Source organism: Delphinus delphis, chromosome 1 (genome assembly GCF_949987515.2).
Source record: "Delphinus delphis chromosome 1, mDelDel1.2, whole genome shotgun sequence".
Taxonomy (NCBI): domain Eukaryota; kingdom Metazoa; phylum Chordata; class Mammalia; order Artiodactyla; family Delphinidae; genus Delphinus; species Delphinus delphis.
The window spans coordinates 138,780,334-138,798,394 of NC_082683.1; the positions used below are offsets into that span (position 1 = coordinate 138,780,334).

General features: G+C 41.6%; 1 protein-coding gene across 3 annotated transcripts in view; it reads left to right on the forward strand.

The window, feature by feature from the left end:
* The window catches only part of TSEN15 (tRNA splicing endonuclease subunit 15), a 114,216-nt gene that overhangs the window by 57,038 nt on the left and 39,117 nt on the right, over positions 1-18,061 (forward strand). For all 3 annotated transcript variants that reach the window (XR_009522553.1, XR_009522552.1, XR_009522554.1), the window contains exon 7: positions 11,900-12,013. The gene's annotated coding sequence lies outside the window, so the exon portion shown is untranslated. The remainder of the gene's footprint in view (positions 1-11,899; positions 12,014-18,061) is intronic.

An 18,061-nucleotide genomic window follows, 5' to 3' on the forward strand; every position in this document is an offset into this window, starting at 1 on the left:
GTGTGACTCAGAGAAGGAAGGAGCCCAAAGGGACAATTTCCTACTTCCCAGTTGTATCCAGATCAGGGGGCCCGGAAAGGAAGACTCCCTTCACCGCTGCCGAGACTGTGAGTGCCCGGAAGATAGTGACCACATCTTCTTGTCTTAGTATTCGGAGCTCAGCACAATGACCAGTGACTCGTCTAACTAAACTCATCTTTCTTTTTTTTCCCAGAAAGAAATATTTCATTTTAAAATATATTTTCTCCTTGTGCTGTGTATACCTGAGCCTATGAAACCCTTATGAATGCAGGGGAAAGCAGTATTTTGGAACCAACCCCAGTCGAGACTCTCCTGGTCTTCATGTTCACGCAGTTGAACCACCAGGCTTTTCACACACTTTACATTCTCCTTTCAGGCGGTGATCTGCTGGACGCCAAGTTCTTAATCCCTTCTTCAGTTTCTGCAGCACTGGAGGCCATGTCTGGCCTTTCCTATGGCCTAGCTTCTTGCTCTTACAGAGCCTTGAAGCGAAAGGCTCTATCCCAGTGAATTCAGTGCTTTGCTCTTGCTTCCACCTGCCAGTTCCTTTCTGACTTTTCTACTAGCAACCCTACATTCATACCAATGAGCTCTGTGTATTTCCACTTCTCCTTCTATAAAAACAAGCAACACCAACACCAACAAGTTACTTATTGGCAGTGAGACTTTGGGCAAATTACTTAACCCTCAATTTATTTAGCAATAGAAGGTAGAGAATGCCCCTGACTTCCCAAGCTTGTGGAGAGGACTCAGTGAGGTTATTATGAACTGAATTGTGTTCCGCCAAAATTCATATGTTGAAGCTCTAAGCCCTGGTGTGACTGTATTTGGAGTTAGGCCCTATAAGGAGGTAATCAGATTAAAATGAGGTCATAGGGTGAGGCCTTAATTCAATAGGATTAATGTCCTTATAAGAAGAGGAAGAGACACCAGGGATCTTTCTCTGTCTCTCCTTGTGTGCACAGAAAAAAGGCATGTGAGGACACAGTGAGAAAGTACCATCTGCAAGCCAGGAAGAGAGGCCTCACCAGAAACTAAATTTTCTGGCAGCTTGATCTTGGACTTCTAGCTTCCAGAACTGTGAGAAAATTAATTTCTGTTACTTAAGCCCCACAGGCTGTAGATTTTGTTATGGAAGCCCTAGCAAACTAATACAGAAGTAACTCATATAAAGGGCTTTGCTGTGGCACCTGACACAAGGTGGAGAGTCATTAAGTGTAGCTATTGCTATTACTATTGCTTCTAATAAAATACCCACCCTTCTAGGAGAGAAAGAGAATTCTAGAAATCCTGTACCAAACAGTTGCAAATCCATGTTAAGCTTCCGATGAGAAATTGAGGACTTCAGAAAGAAAGCAAACCACACTCCCTGAAATCTTCCAATCCTATTTCTGTATATAAGTCATAATGATTTGGGTCAAATAATATGAGTGCATCTTTCCTCTGAGGAACTTAATGTGCTTTTGCCAACTACTTATCCATCAGGCAAATGTCTGCATCCTGAGGCTGAGCTAAGAGAATGTCTTCGATGGCCAGGTGCCTGAGACCAGGACAGTGCACAGGGGGGCACTAATAAAATATGATAATTGCATTTGTTCCACTCTCTCTTTAGTTTAGGTTGTGCAGTCTGGAGGCAGGCCAGACTGGTCCATTTTAGGAATTGTGGAGTTTAGCTTACAGTACAAGACATATTTTCCTTCAAGTTGGCCTTGATTAATGGCTGTTCTGTCTCTTAGAAGCATAGCTAACTCTGACTCATGGACACATCAGGGAGAGGGACCTCCCAAAACTCCATTCTCTCACCAAAACTCTGAGGTTCTGGTTTCATAATGCTGTTTACATTCCTCAGGACGCCTCCACCAGGGCCCTCCAAGTAGACTTCTGGGCTTCGGACCTCCTATGGACAGATCGGGGAGGGGACAGAAGAGGCCTCTTAAGCTACTGTAATTCTTTTTGTCTTTATTTTTAATCCAAATGAATGCATTAGAGATGGTACTAAAATCTATGTGGGAAAAAAGAACCATCTGAGATCATTGGTCAGAGTTCTAAGTGGTGTGGAAAGAGAAAAAAAAAAAGTTCTGAGTCCTGATAAATGGGAAGGGGGTTACATTGGCTAAATTGAAACCAGTTGAAGGGGTTCTTTTGTCTGGGTTTTTTTTTTTTTCCCCCTCAAATTTCTCTTTAAATCAGTGTTGTCCTGCTGTCCCCAGAGACTACAAAAGACACAGATCAAATTTCTATTGTTCTTTCTTGCTACTGCCTCTCCACCGACCCTGGCTTCACCCAGAAGGGTGTTGTAGCCTATAGGATCCCTTGCCATTTATTCCTCTGTCACAGATGGATGAAGTACTCGAATATGAATCATTAAACCTACTGCTTTTTGTATCTCCCAGATGCTAAGTATTTGTTCTCTGATTCAACGTTGATTCAATGTATTCATTAAATCCAAACATTTACTCAATACTCACCATGTGCCAGGCCCTCTTGAAGCCACTGGATATGCTAAGGCAAATGAGACACAGATCCTGCCTTCAAAGAGCTCCAGTTTAGTGGGAGAGCAGAGAAATAATTACTAACACATTGTGGAAGAGGAGGACGGAGCATGGAAAAAGGCTTTGAAGAGAGTACCAAGGGATATGGAGCTCACCTTCCAGGAGGGAAGAAGAAGAGAAGCCCCTTAGTGGGAGGGCAAATGTAATGGGGAAAAAGCAGCAGCTAGCTGATTGCTTGTGAAAGAATCAATCTTTTTAATATATGGCCGAAGGCAGCTAGGGATGTCGGTGTAGACTGCAGACGGCTTTAGCTTGGGCACCAAGAAGCAGCCTCGGAAGGTGAAAGCCTGAGTGGAAGGAACTTTCTCATATTGAGCAGCACTGTGTAATCACTTGGCTCAGAATGGATGGAAGGAAAAGAGGGAGGGAGGAAGGGAATCACCTTACATACTGGAGAAAATATCATATGAATCCATTTGCCACCATTCCATAATCCCAACCCCTCTTCCCAGGAGGAATTGAGAGATTGGTCCACTGGAGTTTCTCTTTAGCTTTCATAAGATACAACTAAAAAATGCCAAATTCACTGATTCCCTTATTTCTCAGAAGACTAAGGAATGGACTGACCTTGTACCAAACCTATGAAAGTTGTTGATTTAGGAAAAGCAACGATAAGATGATGTCTTTTACTACATAGGGTGATATTAAGATGGACAAAATGAAGTATATATTATTATCTGGTTTGAACAATATAGTTAATTAGCATGTAGCTTTACGTTGGTGGCCAAAATCTGCTATAAACAAGTCGGAATGCTATTCAGATTGTGTCATTCTAAAAAAAGGTATCCAGAAAGGTGCCCTAGCGTATACCTACACAACTGTCTATTTACTAAGTTAAAGCTCAATTTAAGGATTGCTGTAAGGATTTCACATGAATTGAGGCCAGTGGTAAAACTTGTACGATGGCCATTGGGGAGGAAGAAGAGGCAGTGGGAGCAGGAAGTCTTCCTGAGAGCACCCACACCCCTCTAGAGCTACATTCCCCTATTTTTTCTACTTTCTTCCCATTAACTCATTGGGCTTAACTAATGGGATTTGGTTTTGACTTTATCTGCTTAACATTTTTTTACATATCTATAGACCCAGATAGTGGTGGTAAAGAAGTTGACTCAAACTTTCTCAGGCTAGACATTAGATGACTGAAATCATGTCTTATTCATCTCTGCACCCTGAGTATGCAGAGTAGGTGCTCAATATGTTCACTGTATACATTAATGGACCTCCTTGCTCCACCTAGTTCTACCACTAGAAAACCAGGTTCTTCAACAAATACTTATTAATTACCTCCTCCTTGCCAGGTGCTGTATCCGGCACTAGGTTTATAAGAGTGAGCAAAAGAGACATGACCCTGTCTTCCAGGAGCTTGTTGCCCTTAAAGAGAAACAATTAAATCTGGAATTACAAGAAATTATGATAACCTCACAGTATGGGAAGTGGGGTGTTGATGGGGTCAATAACGTGGGACCACGTCTGTTGGGGAGGTGGATCAAGCAATGTTTCCTGGTATAAGTGACTCAGAGCAAGTTAGAGTTCTCAGCTCTCCTAGGATTTATAACCTATTTAGAGAAAGAAAACTGTCATACATACGAAAGTAAGAAACAGAATGATGTAAGACACTCTAAACTTAGTGTTAGGTCGTGGATTAGAGATGGTAGAAAGGGTGAGATCAGAGGGCAGAAGTAGACATGGATGTTTTCAGGAGGAAGGGGCTCTTGACTGTCCTTGAAAGATGGGTAGAGCCAGTAGAATGGAATAAGGGGAGAAAAGGCTGAGGTGAGAATTGCACACAATTGGACAGGTGAGGCCTAGATGAAAGAGAGAGGCTGAATTAGGCGAGACCTGGAAAGTCGGGAAGAAATAGAAGTACAGTAAGCACAGTCATATTGTAGTTATTATTCTTCATAATGTGATAAAAGCTACTATCTGTCAAGTTCCAGTCTGGGTTACGTTCTAGGCAGGAAGTGTTTAACTATAGGCCTACAACCCATCCTCCCTCTTTACTGGGGGGAAGCCCATGGGAAAGACAGAAGGAAGGTAACGCAGTCAAATCTTCATGTAAGCATGCTAATGATAGACATCCAACTAAGCATACTAATGATGTTTGCTAGTTGCAGGATCCTTATCTATGAAATGCTTTTATAAGGAGCTACCTGATCTGCCTGGGTTGCTCATTTGTTACAAATCTATAACCTATGGATACGTTGAGCATGGTTTCTGGGAAAAAGTAAAGTAAATTAGGTAACTATCTGAATATAAATAGGAAGGTACTTCCCAATGACTCTTTTCCGTGTAGGTGATGTGGCCATATATATGGCTTAAAGGTTTTCTATGTTCATCTGGGCAAGAGAATATCTTGATGTGGCATAAAAGGGCCTGGGCAGCTGCATTAGTCTCAGACCACTCATTGCTTTATCTGAACCTTGCAATGACCTGTTTCACTGATGTTATTAGTAAAGCTTGACACTGGGTAAGATCTATTCTTATGAGTATGCTTTAACAATCTGATCCTTTGTGTTTTCTTAGGTACGTTACATATATTGGCTCACATCAACCCTCTAAGATGCTCAGAGGAATTAGTGAATGTGTCCAATATCACACAGTGAGGAAGTAGCAAGCTTAAAATTTAATCACAGATCTGACTCCCCAGACCTTACTCTTCCCACTGCTCTATATTTTCCCCCTTTTTAAACCTGAGTAAAACAGAACAGGTCACGGGGTAGGGGTTGGGGGAGCAGTCAGGCCCTAGGGCAGCAGTCCCCAACCTTTTTGACACCGGGGACCGGTTTCATGGAAGACAATTTTTCCACGGACCGGGGTGGGTGGGGAGGGTGTTTCAGGTGGTAGTGCCAGCGATGGGGGAGCGGCAGATGAAGCTTTGCTCACTGCCCTGCCACTGACCGGGCTCTGCAGCCCGGTTCCTACCAGGCTGTGGCCCAGTACCGGTCTGTGGCCCAGGAGTTGAGGACTCCTGGGCCACTCCTGCCCTGGAGGACCATCAGGAAGCCCCACAAGCCCTTTGAGAACCACTTCCCCAAAGTACAGTTTTAATGAGAAAAGTCTTTCTGGCATAAGATCTGATTCATTTGAGACCCAAAAGGTAGTGTTTGTGTCACATTTTCCATGGAAGTTCATTTTCACCAGAGGCAAAACACTTACATCTCCACTGGGACTCTGCAACTCATGGAGAGTTTGTGTGCTATCAGGGGAATAATAGCACATTCCTTGAATGCTGAGAGAATAGCCCAAAGACTCTGCCCTTGATCAGATTAGATGATATGAGTTGGTGTTTCTCATTCCATTTTTAGCCTTAGAGCAAGCTGGGCCTTGTGGGAAGACTCGCTAATTCCTGATGTGTTGGATCAGCCATATTTCACATGGGCTGCAGTTTTATGAGGACATTTGTGTCATTCATTCACAGCTCTGAGTTTTGTGGGTTTTTCTTTAAACATAATGCTTTGCCAAACATTAGGATCAGCTTCCTTTCGGGGAACTCAAGTTTCCCTTTTTAAAAAACTAGTGTGTGAACAATGGGAAAGGAGGTAGACCATATCATGGAGTCCACTTCTTTTTTTCTGGAGAAGTAAGTGGTTTAATTCTAGTTGCCTCAGATCAAGGAGTCTTATTCTTAGGGGACAGCTGCCTAGTGCAGCACCTTGGTTCCCGTTAAAAGCACCACAGGACATTCATAACTGGGATATGACAGATTGCCCCATGCCTGGATCTCTTGCTCAGGGCTGCCAGCATCATTAATGGACAGATGGAGCCATCCTCCCTTCCTTGGCTGTGTCTGTTTAATCAACTTTGGAAGTAGCTATAATACCACCAGCTAATAAAAGTGCTTAATAAATATCTAAATTTCAGTACCCCCAGGAAGATGTTCATCTTGGTAGAAAAATCTGACAAAAGAGTGTCAGAATCTTTATTTCAAATCAGAGCAGACCCATGCAGACCTTGTATCTATATGTAGCAGTATGTTGAGGGGCACTTTAACTTGGGTCTTACTAAGAAAAGCAGAAAGCTTAGTTGAGAATTACTGAAACCTATAGAGCTGAGCTGAGAGAAGACAGTGGTCTGATGCAGACCTTAGGTTTGTCTTCTGGATTCCACTGACCCTCTTCTTAGGCTACACTGTTAGTATCCTGCTCTGATCTGCACTGGGTTATTGCTTTCTTGCTTCTAGACCCTTACTGTTTTCAGAGAGTTCTCAGTCTTTGTTTATACTTTTACCCAATGTTCCCTTTAAATACAACCTTTCTCAGATACAAAGGAGAATGTGATTCTTTCCAGTGTGTGGCAAAATACTGGCTATTTACTTTGTTTACTACCAGCTTATTTGCTGATGGTCCTATGCCTTTCCAAACCCAGAACTAGCTATTCTTCTTGTCCTGCTCTTTATGTTCTTTATTTTGCCTGTCATGTAATGGAAGAAAATTATAACAGACGCATTTTTTAAGGGAAGAACAATCTCCAGCAGTATACGAATTTCCTGCAATGTGTTGTAGGGCTGTCTTTGTAATACCATAGTCCATTGGAATCATCTTGGCTGCAAATAAACAAATACTTAACTAATATTAACTTAAACAAGGAGGAATCTATTTTATGAGGGTGATTAATATAGTAACAAGGTAGTAAAGATTCCATATTGACTTATCTGTCATTCTTTAGGCTCTCCCATATGGATGTAGGTTAGCCATCTAGCATTAAGCATTATGTCTTCACAAAAATATCCAAAGGAAGACAGGGAGAAAGTGCACACCATTCGAGTTTTATCTCTTTTTTAAATAGGGAGGAAAATTTTTTCCAAAATTTTACCCCCTGGCAGATTTCTCCTTAGTATCAAGGGTCAGGATAGGGTCACATGCCTATGTTCTACCTATGGTGAAGCTGGGAAAGTAACTGGCCTCTCTAGTGGAAGTGGACTTCTGTGTGTAAAGAAGAAGGAGGGGAAAAGCTGCTAGGTAGTCAACCACTGTTATGGACTGAATTCATATGTTGAAAACCTATACCCCAGTGTGAGGATATCAGAAGATGGTGTGGGGCCTTTGGGAGGTAATTAGGATTAGATGAGATCACAAGGATGGAGCCCTCACAAATGGGATTAGTGCCCTTATGAGACTCAAGAGAGAGCTTGCTTCCTCTCTTTCTGCCATGTGAGGATACAAGGAAAAGTCTGAAACCAGAAGAGGACCTGATCATGCTGGTGCCCTGACCTCAGTCTTTCAGCCTCCAGAACTGTGGGAAATGCATTTCTGTAAGCCATCCAGTCTATGATACTCTGTTACAGCAACCTCAACAGACCAAGATGACCACAACCATCAAATACCTTTAAAGTGCAACAGCCCAGGGATGGATTATATTTAATAATTTCACACTTGCTGTCACATGGGCCACACATACAGTTAACATGGAGTCATAAAAGAAGAGACCTCACAAGTTCAATATAAACTCATCCTCTCAAAACTCTATCTAAAAATCTATCTCAATTTTTAAAAATTGTGGTAAAATGGGTATAATATAAATTTACCATTTTAACCATTTTAAGCATGCAGTTCAGTGTCATTAAATACATTCATGGTTGTGCAATCATCTTCTATCTCTAGAAAGACTTCATTTTCCCATACTGAAACTCTGTACCCATTAAAGAATAAATTCCCCACTTTGCCCTCCCCCAGGCAACCATCATTCTACTTTTTGTCTTTTTAAAATTTGGCTACTCTAGGTACCTTATATAAGTACAATTATGTATTTGTTCTTCAAGCTTATTTTCAAAATATCTGGTAACCTCTCTGGAAATACCCTTCCTGCTTCTCCTCCTTCTCTCCTCTTCACAAAACCCTTTCCATCCTCCAAGGCTTAATACCAAGATTTTCCAGTTGCTTCAGCCCGTGGGGATCTCTCCCTATCCTGGACTCAGAATGCTCAGAGTGCTCAACTCCCATACTCCCTTGGCCCTTGTGTATACTGTCTCAAGCCATATCTTGCATTATTATTCTATATTACCCGTCATTTTGTGAGTAATTCTCTCCTCTCTCCAACTAGATTGTGACCTCCTAAAGGGCAGAGACTGAACGTACCTTGCTTTTCTTTTCATCCTCCACAACCTAAGCCTTCTATGCAATAGACACCCAGTAAGTACTTGTTAAATCCCCTGCTCCTCTTTAGAGAAGCTGCATAAACCAGCTGTCTAATCAACAAGCTCTCGCTCAAGCCTGATCATACTCTCTCTGGTTGAAACTTAAGTCCATTTTTTCTTATTTGATCTTCCTTGAAATGGACAGCAAACGTCCAGTGTCCTCATTAAACCTCTATCTATACTTGAGAAAGGTTAATGCATCTATGTTAGCTTCTGCTTTTCCAGGCTAAGCCAAGATAATAAGACAGAACCACTATATTTACACAACAGTTTTTCCTAAGAAACCCACAACATTTCCCTCACATTAAGATCAGTTCTTTTTAGTAGTTAAAAGTCAACAAAGTTTTCACAATCTGGGAAGGAATTCCTCTGTTGTAAGTCATAGTTGGGAATTCCAGAGCCTCTGGCAAGCCTTTATTTTTTGCAAAAACTCCTTTATTGATCTGGTGTGATATGTACTGATACCCTGAGGATAGCACACACAGACATACACACACACACACACACACATGCACACACACACACGCACACCTGACCCCCTTTACGTAGCCTTGATCACAACAATGCACATTACTGGATCATTTCTATTGATAAAATCAGAACAGGAGTTTACCAGAAAGTAATCTAAAAAACTCAAGGATTATAATTTTGTGTACCAAAATCTTAGATGTGCAAGGGCTGGATGTGGCTTTTTCTCTGAGTATTGCTGATTAAGTGACTAGTAGAAGATTTTAGCAACTAGGATTTTCTAAGGATGAAATATTTCTCCTGTGTAATTGATACTAACAAATTTAACTGAAGTAATTCCAAGAAGTGTAATTATAGATGTATTTCCAACTCAATTTTTCTTCCCCAGCCTATAATGAAAGAAACAGAGCTCAGGCCGCTAGGGAAAGTGAGAAGCAGCTGGGGTTGTGTACTTTTGGTGAAGACACCCAGGTTCCCATCTCAGATGACGTGTCTGCAGAGTCATGTGGAGGGGCAGATGTGAGGAAGATTAATCTGCTCGCTTAAAATATGCTGAAGTATCAAGAAAAACAATTTGAATCTCAGAATGTTTGCAAGCTAACTGAAGGTTAATTAATATCTGGTTTGTTGAAGTGGCTTGTTGAGGGGTTTCATAGAAACCATAGAAATAACAATAATGGTTGGGTGATCAGACGGTCACCCTAGGGCACCTGGAGGGAACCTCTGTGGGATTATTTCATGAGGTTTCTCTTTGGTTTGATTGTGTTTTTAAAGGTCTGAGAAAAATTAAGAAATTTTAGGCCTGCTTCAGATTGGTTTATAAAACACTCACATAGTGGTGTACTCATGCTTAATGAAGAAATTTTATATCTTACGCACGACAGTTTTGACAGCAGTCGTAAACATGAAAGTTGGGAGGAATGGCAAGCACTCTGGCAGCACTGAGGTCACTCCCCAATCAGAAGAAAGAGCTGCCTGTGACACATGGCATTTAGAAATGAAGTATTTGATCCTTGAGTTTTGGGTAGTCACAAAGGAAGGCTCGCAGAGACAGAAAAAAATCTTCTCTAGGAAAAAAGAACAGAAGGGATATTTAGAGCAGGTTAAAAGTATGAATGTTAAGAAAAATAACATTTTCTCTTTGAAAAGAGTAAGTAGATACTTATGGTCTTTTTATTCCACTTTGAAGTTTGAGAACCAATGCATCCTCCCCGGGGAACTGCAGACAGGCCAGGCACTTTCATAATATTCATACATTTATTCACTTATGTATTCGTCCAATCATCATTCATTAATCATCTGTCATTTATTGGGGACTTATTATATTTCAGGCATTGAGGCTATGATGATGAATAAGAAGTAGCTATGGGCACACAGGACAAGGATCCCCTCGCTTATCTGGGGTTGCCGGGAAGGAGTTCACAGAAAATGATACTTGAAGTGGGTTTGGTAGGATGAATGAGAGTTCAGGGTAAGAGAAATAAAATCCCACTGAAAGAAGGGTATGCAGAGGACAGGGGACAGCATTAGAGCAATATGGTAGAGGACCAGGTACAGAACACGCAGGAGCAGTGATAAGGGAGAGCTGAAACTGAGACCTTAGTGCACGAAGAGGCCATTTGTCCTCCAGCTCAAGGGCTAGAAGGCAGAAGTGCAGCCCATGGGCCCTCCTGCCATTTTACACACACACACATGCACACACACACACGCACACACACACAGGAACCTCTCTATCAGTTAACCCCCTCTTGAGAGCAGAGTTGACTCTGTCTGCTGTATCCCCCAGAGCCCAGAATTCTAGGAACAACACTGTAGAGTACTTTGGTAGAGGACCCAACATTAGTTTTGAAGCGTGAGAATGACATACACACATTATCTCCAGCCTGTAAGTTCACAGAGGCAGGACTAGGTCTGACTCATGCCCTGCTTGGTCTCCTGTGAAGACCTGGCATGTATAAGGTCCTCCTTAAATATTTGCTGCATGAATAAATGAACTAAATGAATGAGGCAGAGTGGAGAATGGACTAGCACGGGAGGAGGCTACTCTCAGGCCACTTAGGAGACTGTTATAAGAATCCAGGTGAGGAATCACGGTAGGGTTGGAGAGAAAGGGCCAGAATTTAGACCAGCACTCCCCAGTAGAACTTTCTGCGATGATGGACGTGTTTTATTCTGCACTGTCCGTTACACTAGCCGCTAGCCACATACAGCATTGAATACTTGAAAGGTGGCCAGTGAGACTGAGGAACTGAACTTTTAATTTAAATTTAAATAGCTATATGTGGCTATTGACTACCATATTGGACAGCACAATTCTAGGGTTTCTGTGACAGAATCAAAAGAACTTTTAATAAATTGGATTTATTTATAAATTCAATCAACAAATATTCATTGACTGTTTACTAGGTTCCGGAGGAGAAAATTGGGGCCAATCTGTGGCAGTTGTGTGTGTCATGCCAAGGTGTTTCGACTTTGTAATAAAGAGTGGGAGGCTGGACAAGCTATTTTAGCAGGATTGGTCAATGAAATCTCACTGAGAGATGATAAGCTGAGAGTTGGATGATGAGAAAACTATGGGGATTAGGAAAGAAAAAACCTAAAACCCGAAACAAGAACTAGAACAATCATTGATGAAAGAAAGCAATAAGATTCAGCCTGAAGACACTTAAAGCAAGAAGGTACCTGCACCATCTGCAAGTCTAACGCACTCATTTTCTGTCTCCAGAAGGGAAATCGAAGCCCAGAGAGGTAACTAGACTTGCCTGTGGCCACACAGCTAATTAATAACATAGTTGGGAACAGACTTAATCTCCTAACTTCCAACTTCGCACCCTACTGGGTAAGTCTGAATCTCATTTTCCTTGCTAGTAAAAAGGTTATTGTGAAAAATGAAAAATGTAACATAGACAAGGTGTTAAAAATGGTAGCTATATTTATTATTGGATTTGTTTCAATGTTACAGTGTTCCTCTCAAGTAATTACGTTATTAATAATAACTGTAGTATTGTTTTAGTAATACAAAAGCATAATGCAAAAAATTTAGTAATTTAATAATTCAAAAAGCGTGAGAAGGGCAATGAACATTCAACTCCTGATTTGTTTTAGTTATACTTGTTTGGGGTGAATCTCGGCTTTGGGCCTGTGCAATCAACGTCAGGCACCACCTGCCATTTGCCTAGAGGCAGCTGCTGGAATTACAGATGCTGTCAGGGAAGAAATAACCAGCCTCTCCACTGCTGGCCTTGCAAGCCCACCTTGTTAAGTGGTGGCAAGTATCACAGTTCTAAGGTTTTTTTCTCTCTTCTTCTGAAGAGAGAGAAAAATGAGGCTGTGGTTTTCCCAACAGACAGAGCTGTCATCAGGCTCTTTATGGGAAGCTGCTGTAGACAGGGGTTGAAAAGACGATGAAGGCTTTAACACAGTGTGAAAGTTGGAATGATGAAAAGGGTGCACTAATAGCATGTGACCCAAGAAAGGATTTTCTGCCTTCAGGGTTAGGCCTTCATTTGGTTACTTGCCTTTTTATATCATACTCCCTCCCACCACCCCTCTGCCCTTTGAGCTTCTATTATTATAAATATTCAGATAGGACAAACAATATGATGAATAAGGTCCTAGCTTTGCCAGAGTGATGGTGTTGAAATCTCCATGTTGACTCTCCTTGACTTCTCTGTGTCACTTGACTTTCTGACCACACCTTTGGCATTCAGCCCAGGAGTTCGGACCCCAAGCCCATGCTCTGTTGGTTCTGTTGTGTTGCATCTGAGTTTGATGACTACCGAGCCATCTGTGCAATTATCAGTAATCAATAGTTTCATATACCTATTGCATGATCGCCAGAGTAACACTGACAATGAGGCATTGAACAACTGCAGGTTGCATGTGAAAGAGTGACCTGAGAGCCACATTTGTGGCCCACTGCCCACTGCCACATCACTCCAACCCTCCCTGGCCAGGGCCAGGACCCTCTCCCCAGACTGTAGCCCCATCACCTCCCATCATTCCCAAGTATCAGTAGCCACCAGGATAATACCTCTGCACTTTCCAGCCCTCTGGTGCTCCCAATGCATCCTATAGTGGACACAGTGACATACTTGGAGCCACAGAGGCAGAAGGTCCAAGTCACTGGCCTGAATCCAAGCAAGTGTGGATTCCATACCTCTCTCTACCACTTAGTTCAGCTTGGACCAATTATTTCATTTCCCCAAGTCTCCATTTCCTCAAATGTGAAGCTGGAATAATGTCTACCTCATAGGATACTAAAGAATTTTTAAATTGTATTATTGTATATGAAAATGCTTTGAAATTAGAAAGTACTACTCGAATGAGTGCAAGGCATTTTCATTAGTCTATGCTACATGGTATTTTTGTGGAAAAAATAAAACCTAATGAATATTAAATTATATTCATATCTAGCCAATATTTTATAATAAGTATAAATGGAGTATAACCTTTAAAAATTATGTCACTATTTTGTATACCTATAACTTATATAATATTGTACATCAACTGTACTTCAATAAAAAAATTATATTCACATCACTTCATTCATTCATCCATCCATTCATTCATTCACACATCCATTCATTCATTCACAAAGTTTTATTAGACACCCAGTCTGGGCCAGTCACTCTGTCAAGTGCTAGGTAGTTATATGATTGTAAATAGCCCAGATTCCTCATGGAGTTTACAGTTTATTTAGGGGAGGGGGACATTGTAAGCCACTAGTCATGCAAATATATCTATAATTACACAGCATGCTAGGTGCTATGAAGGGAAACGTGCATGTGGATAACAGTGGAGGGGCATAACTATGAGACTTGGTTGAGTTGACTTATGCAAAGCAAGGGCCTTCTAGGGAGCAGGAAGTGCATAATGGAAGACCTCAAGACAGCAGAGCACTTGGCAAATTCAAGGATCCAACAGGCCCTTGTGGCTAGAACACAAGAAAGGAGAGGGATTGTGTTGCCAAAATCAGGCAGGCAGAGCAAGAGTCACAGACGACTCCTAGGATTCTCTTATGAGAGAGCTGAGAAGTGTGAGACTAGTGGAAGAAATGTAAGTAGAAGTTGTAAGACTGAGAGAATGTTCTTACTAGAGAAATGCAGTAATGTGGTCCATTTAATTTGAGATAGGATAAATTCATAAAGATTCTATTCTCTCGGGTGGTGAGAATTTTTACAGCAGTGTTCAGGATTTAAACACAGTCATAGAAATTAATTTTTACATTGTTATTTGTAACTTTCCACTTCACACGGCTCTATATAAACATTCCTACATGTTCGTAGTCCATAAACTTGTTATTTTTATCAGCTGTGTAGTATTCCATCATGGTATTTTTGGAGCTTCTATACACTTGTCTGCTTTTTCGTTCTTTATAGTTTTTTCCCTTAAAAATAGTGCTGCTGGGAATATTTTTGTTTTCCCACGAGTTATTTTCTTGGGTTACATTCCCCTCATGGGTCATTTCTCTGCATGTCAGATGGCCGCTCTGATGCTCACAGTGTTTTGTGTCAGGCTTCACTTGCCCTGCCTGGGTGGGAACAAATTCCCAGGGTACCAGATGCTTCGGGGAGTTGGTGGGGGAGGGGCAGTGGCAGGCAGGAGGAGGATTTTCCTCATTAGATGTACAGAGAATGCAGGTTGTTGTGTTAATACGCTAATCCTCTATGATGTTGCCTCTATTGGGGTTTTTTATGCACTCAGAACCTCCATGGTCCTTAGCCTGACAGGTAACTCGTTCTCCTCCCTCACTTTTCAGTTTCCCCCAAGGACTTTTTAAGTTCTGGTGAGTGTTGTATGTGGAACAGAAAGGTGCAAAGGTAGTGGCAATGAATTAACTTGTTGTTAGCAGGAAGTGATTGTGAGACGAGGCATAAAATCTCTGTGATTGTACTTAACTGAAAGTTATAATTACATCATCTAAGGCAAATTGTTCCCTGAGTGTCAACATGTTTACTTATTCCTTTATTTAATATTTCATTCTAACTTTCTAGATGTGGTTGAGAAATTAGTCAGGGACCAGCTTACCAGGTCAAGCAGGTATCTGGGAAATTCATCCAACTAATATATTTTCCTTGCCTGGTCGTATCTCACCTGCTCATCTGATCTAGTGTATCTTTTCAGCATTTTTAATTTATTATTATTATTATTTTTTTTTTTTTTTTTTTTTTTTGCGGTACGTGGGCCTCTCATTGTTGTGGCCTCTCCCGTTGCGGAGCACAGGCTCCGGACGCACAGGCTCAGTGGCCATGGTTCACGGGCCCAGCTGCTCCGCGGCATGTGGGATCTTCCTGGACCGGGGCATGAACCTGTGTCCCCTGCATCGGCAGGCGGACTCTCAACCACTACGCCACCAGGGAAGCCCTAATTTTTTAAATTGAAGTATAGTTGATTTACAATATTGTGTTAGTTTTAGGGGCACACCATAGTGGTTCAGTATTTTTGCAGATTTTATTCCATTATAGGTTATTACAAGATAATGGGCATCCCTGTGCCTTGTTGCTTATCTATCTTACATGCAGAAGTTTGTATTTGTTAATCCCATGCCCCTAATTTGTCCTTCCCCCACCTCCCTCTCCCCTTTTGATAACCACCACAGGTTTGTTTTATATATCCATGAGTCTGTTTCTGTTCTGTATATAAATTCATTTGTATTATTTTTTAGATTCCATATATAAATGATATCGTATCATATTTGTCTTTCACTGTCTGACTTATTTCACTATAATATTCTCTAGGTCCATCCATGTTGCTGCAAATGACATTATTTCATTCTTTTTATGGTTGAGTAATAGTCTAGTGTGTGTGTGTGTGTGTGTGTGTGTGTGTGTGAATACTATGTCTTCTTAATTTGGTCAAAAAGTTACTGGAACAAAACAGAGTAACTGAACTCATTTGATTTGGGACAAGAGTATAGCTTAAGTTCAGTCCTCTGGGGAAAAAAAACCCCTCAATTCCCTGTGTCAAGTATAATATAATATAATAATTTAGTCTACAGTTGTTGAAAACTGGGGAATACGTTCCAGAAGTTTTCTCTACCTTATCAAAGCAAAAGAAGACAAAAATGGAACATAATAACCAATTATCCTCTTTCTCAAAAAGAATATGTAAGAGTGGAGACAGGATCCTGATGGCCTTTCAGCCATTTTGGTCAGGACCACCATCACTTACTGTCAGTGATGTCTGTAGTTATTCATACTGGTGAGGATATTAACCTGCAGCACCTATGGAGTTTTATGCTTGACACTGTATCCTTATCTCACCACTGTGAGGTGGGTTTTGTCAAGATCACAAAGCAGTGAGTGATGGACTCCGATTCACTGCTCCTCACTTCTTCTCTACCCTGAGGACACAACGGCTGGAGACCATGTAGGGTAGCAGGACAAGACCATGCTGCGAGCATGGAGAATTGCTGGTCATGTTAGCCTCTAATCTGTTAGGTGAGTTTAGGTAAGTCACATAAACTCCCTGAGGTTTTGCTTCCTGTGAAGCAGAAGGGACTCCTGTTTTTTCTAACTCCCATTGCGAAGGCTTGTCAGATAATAGCTGTGAAAGATTTTGGACAGTCAACCATAAAGTCATAACAATAGGACATTATTTTGTATTGTGATCACTATGATGATGTGGCAAGATTCTCGTATGAGACATGGTAGCTGCTCTGGGGTAAAGATTCGCAGAGGAGTCAAATTCGAATGTCACATCCAGTGAGGTTGAGATTCAAAATGAATCATTTGATATGCTGACATGCCAGGGAATCAGATAATTCACAGCCAGGAAGCAGCAGGAATCGTGAACATTGTGGATCTGACTTGATTGATGTGGTGACAGATGTATTCAAAGCATCACCAGGCTCCCTAAACAGATCTCCTTCTAGGGAAGCTGATGTCTGTGGGAGGCTCCCTCCAGAGACTGCAGGCCAGGAATTGATCATAACAGATCATGAGGGAAATTTTTACAAGACTCAGGGGCTCTTCAGAGTGATCTTGCTGACGTTATACTGACTCAGGCTCCGCCGTGCCTTGAACAATTACATCTCAGTCTTGGGTTTCTAGATGATGGAATACTTCCATAGCTGATCCAGGCAGCAGGACATGAAGGCAAGGCAGAAATGTCATCCATACTTCACATAATCCCAGTAGACTGGTGGGTCTCAAACTCCAGCGAGACTAAAATCCCTTAGAAAACTTGTTCAAAGGCAGATTTCTGGGCTCCATTCCCAGGGATAGAGAGATCCCATTGGTATAGTTTGGGGCCCAGAACTGTGCATTCAAACGAACTCTTAAGTAACAATGCAGGTAATGTAAAATTAACATTTTCAGGGAAAAAATGTAGAAGAGAAGGGCCCTGAATGAGAGTTACTAAGATAAAAATTAAAAATCTAATATTTATTGAGCACTTACTATGAACCAGGCACTCTTCTATACATAAATTACTATAATACCTAATATGCCATATGTAAATTAACTCCTTCCATCCTCACCATGATCCCATGAGATATACAATAATATTTCATCCTTTTTTTTTTTTTTTGCGGTACACGGGCCTCTCACTGTTGTGGCCTCTCCCGTTGCGGAGCACAGGCTCCGGATGCGCAGGCTCAGCGGCCATGGCTCACGGGCCCAGCCGCTCCGTGGCATGTGGGATCTTCCCGGACTGGGGCACGAAGCCGTGTCCCCTGCATCGGCAGGCGGACTCTCAACCACTGCGCCACCAGGGAAGCCCTCATCCATTTTTTAAACGGAGTAACGGAGGCACAGATTGCTTAAGAAGATCCTAGCACCTGTGAGTTCATGTCTTCATTTCATAGTAAAATGTAAAAATGTTAATATCTCAGAAGAACTTTCTAGGAAAGGGATAGATTGTTCAAATCCCACCCAGAGGGAGA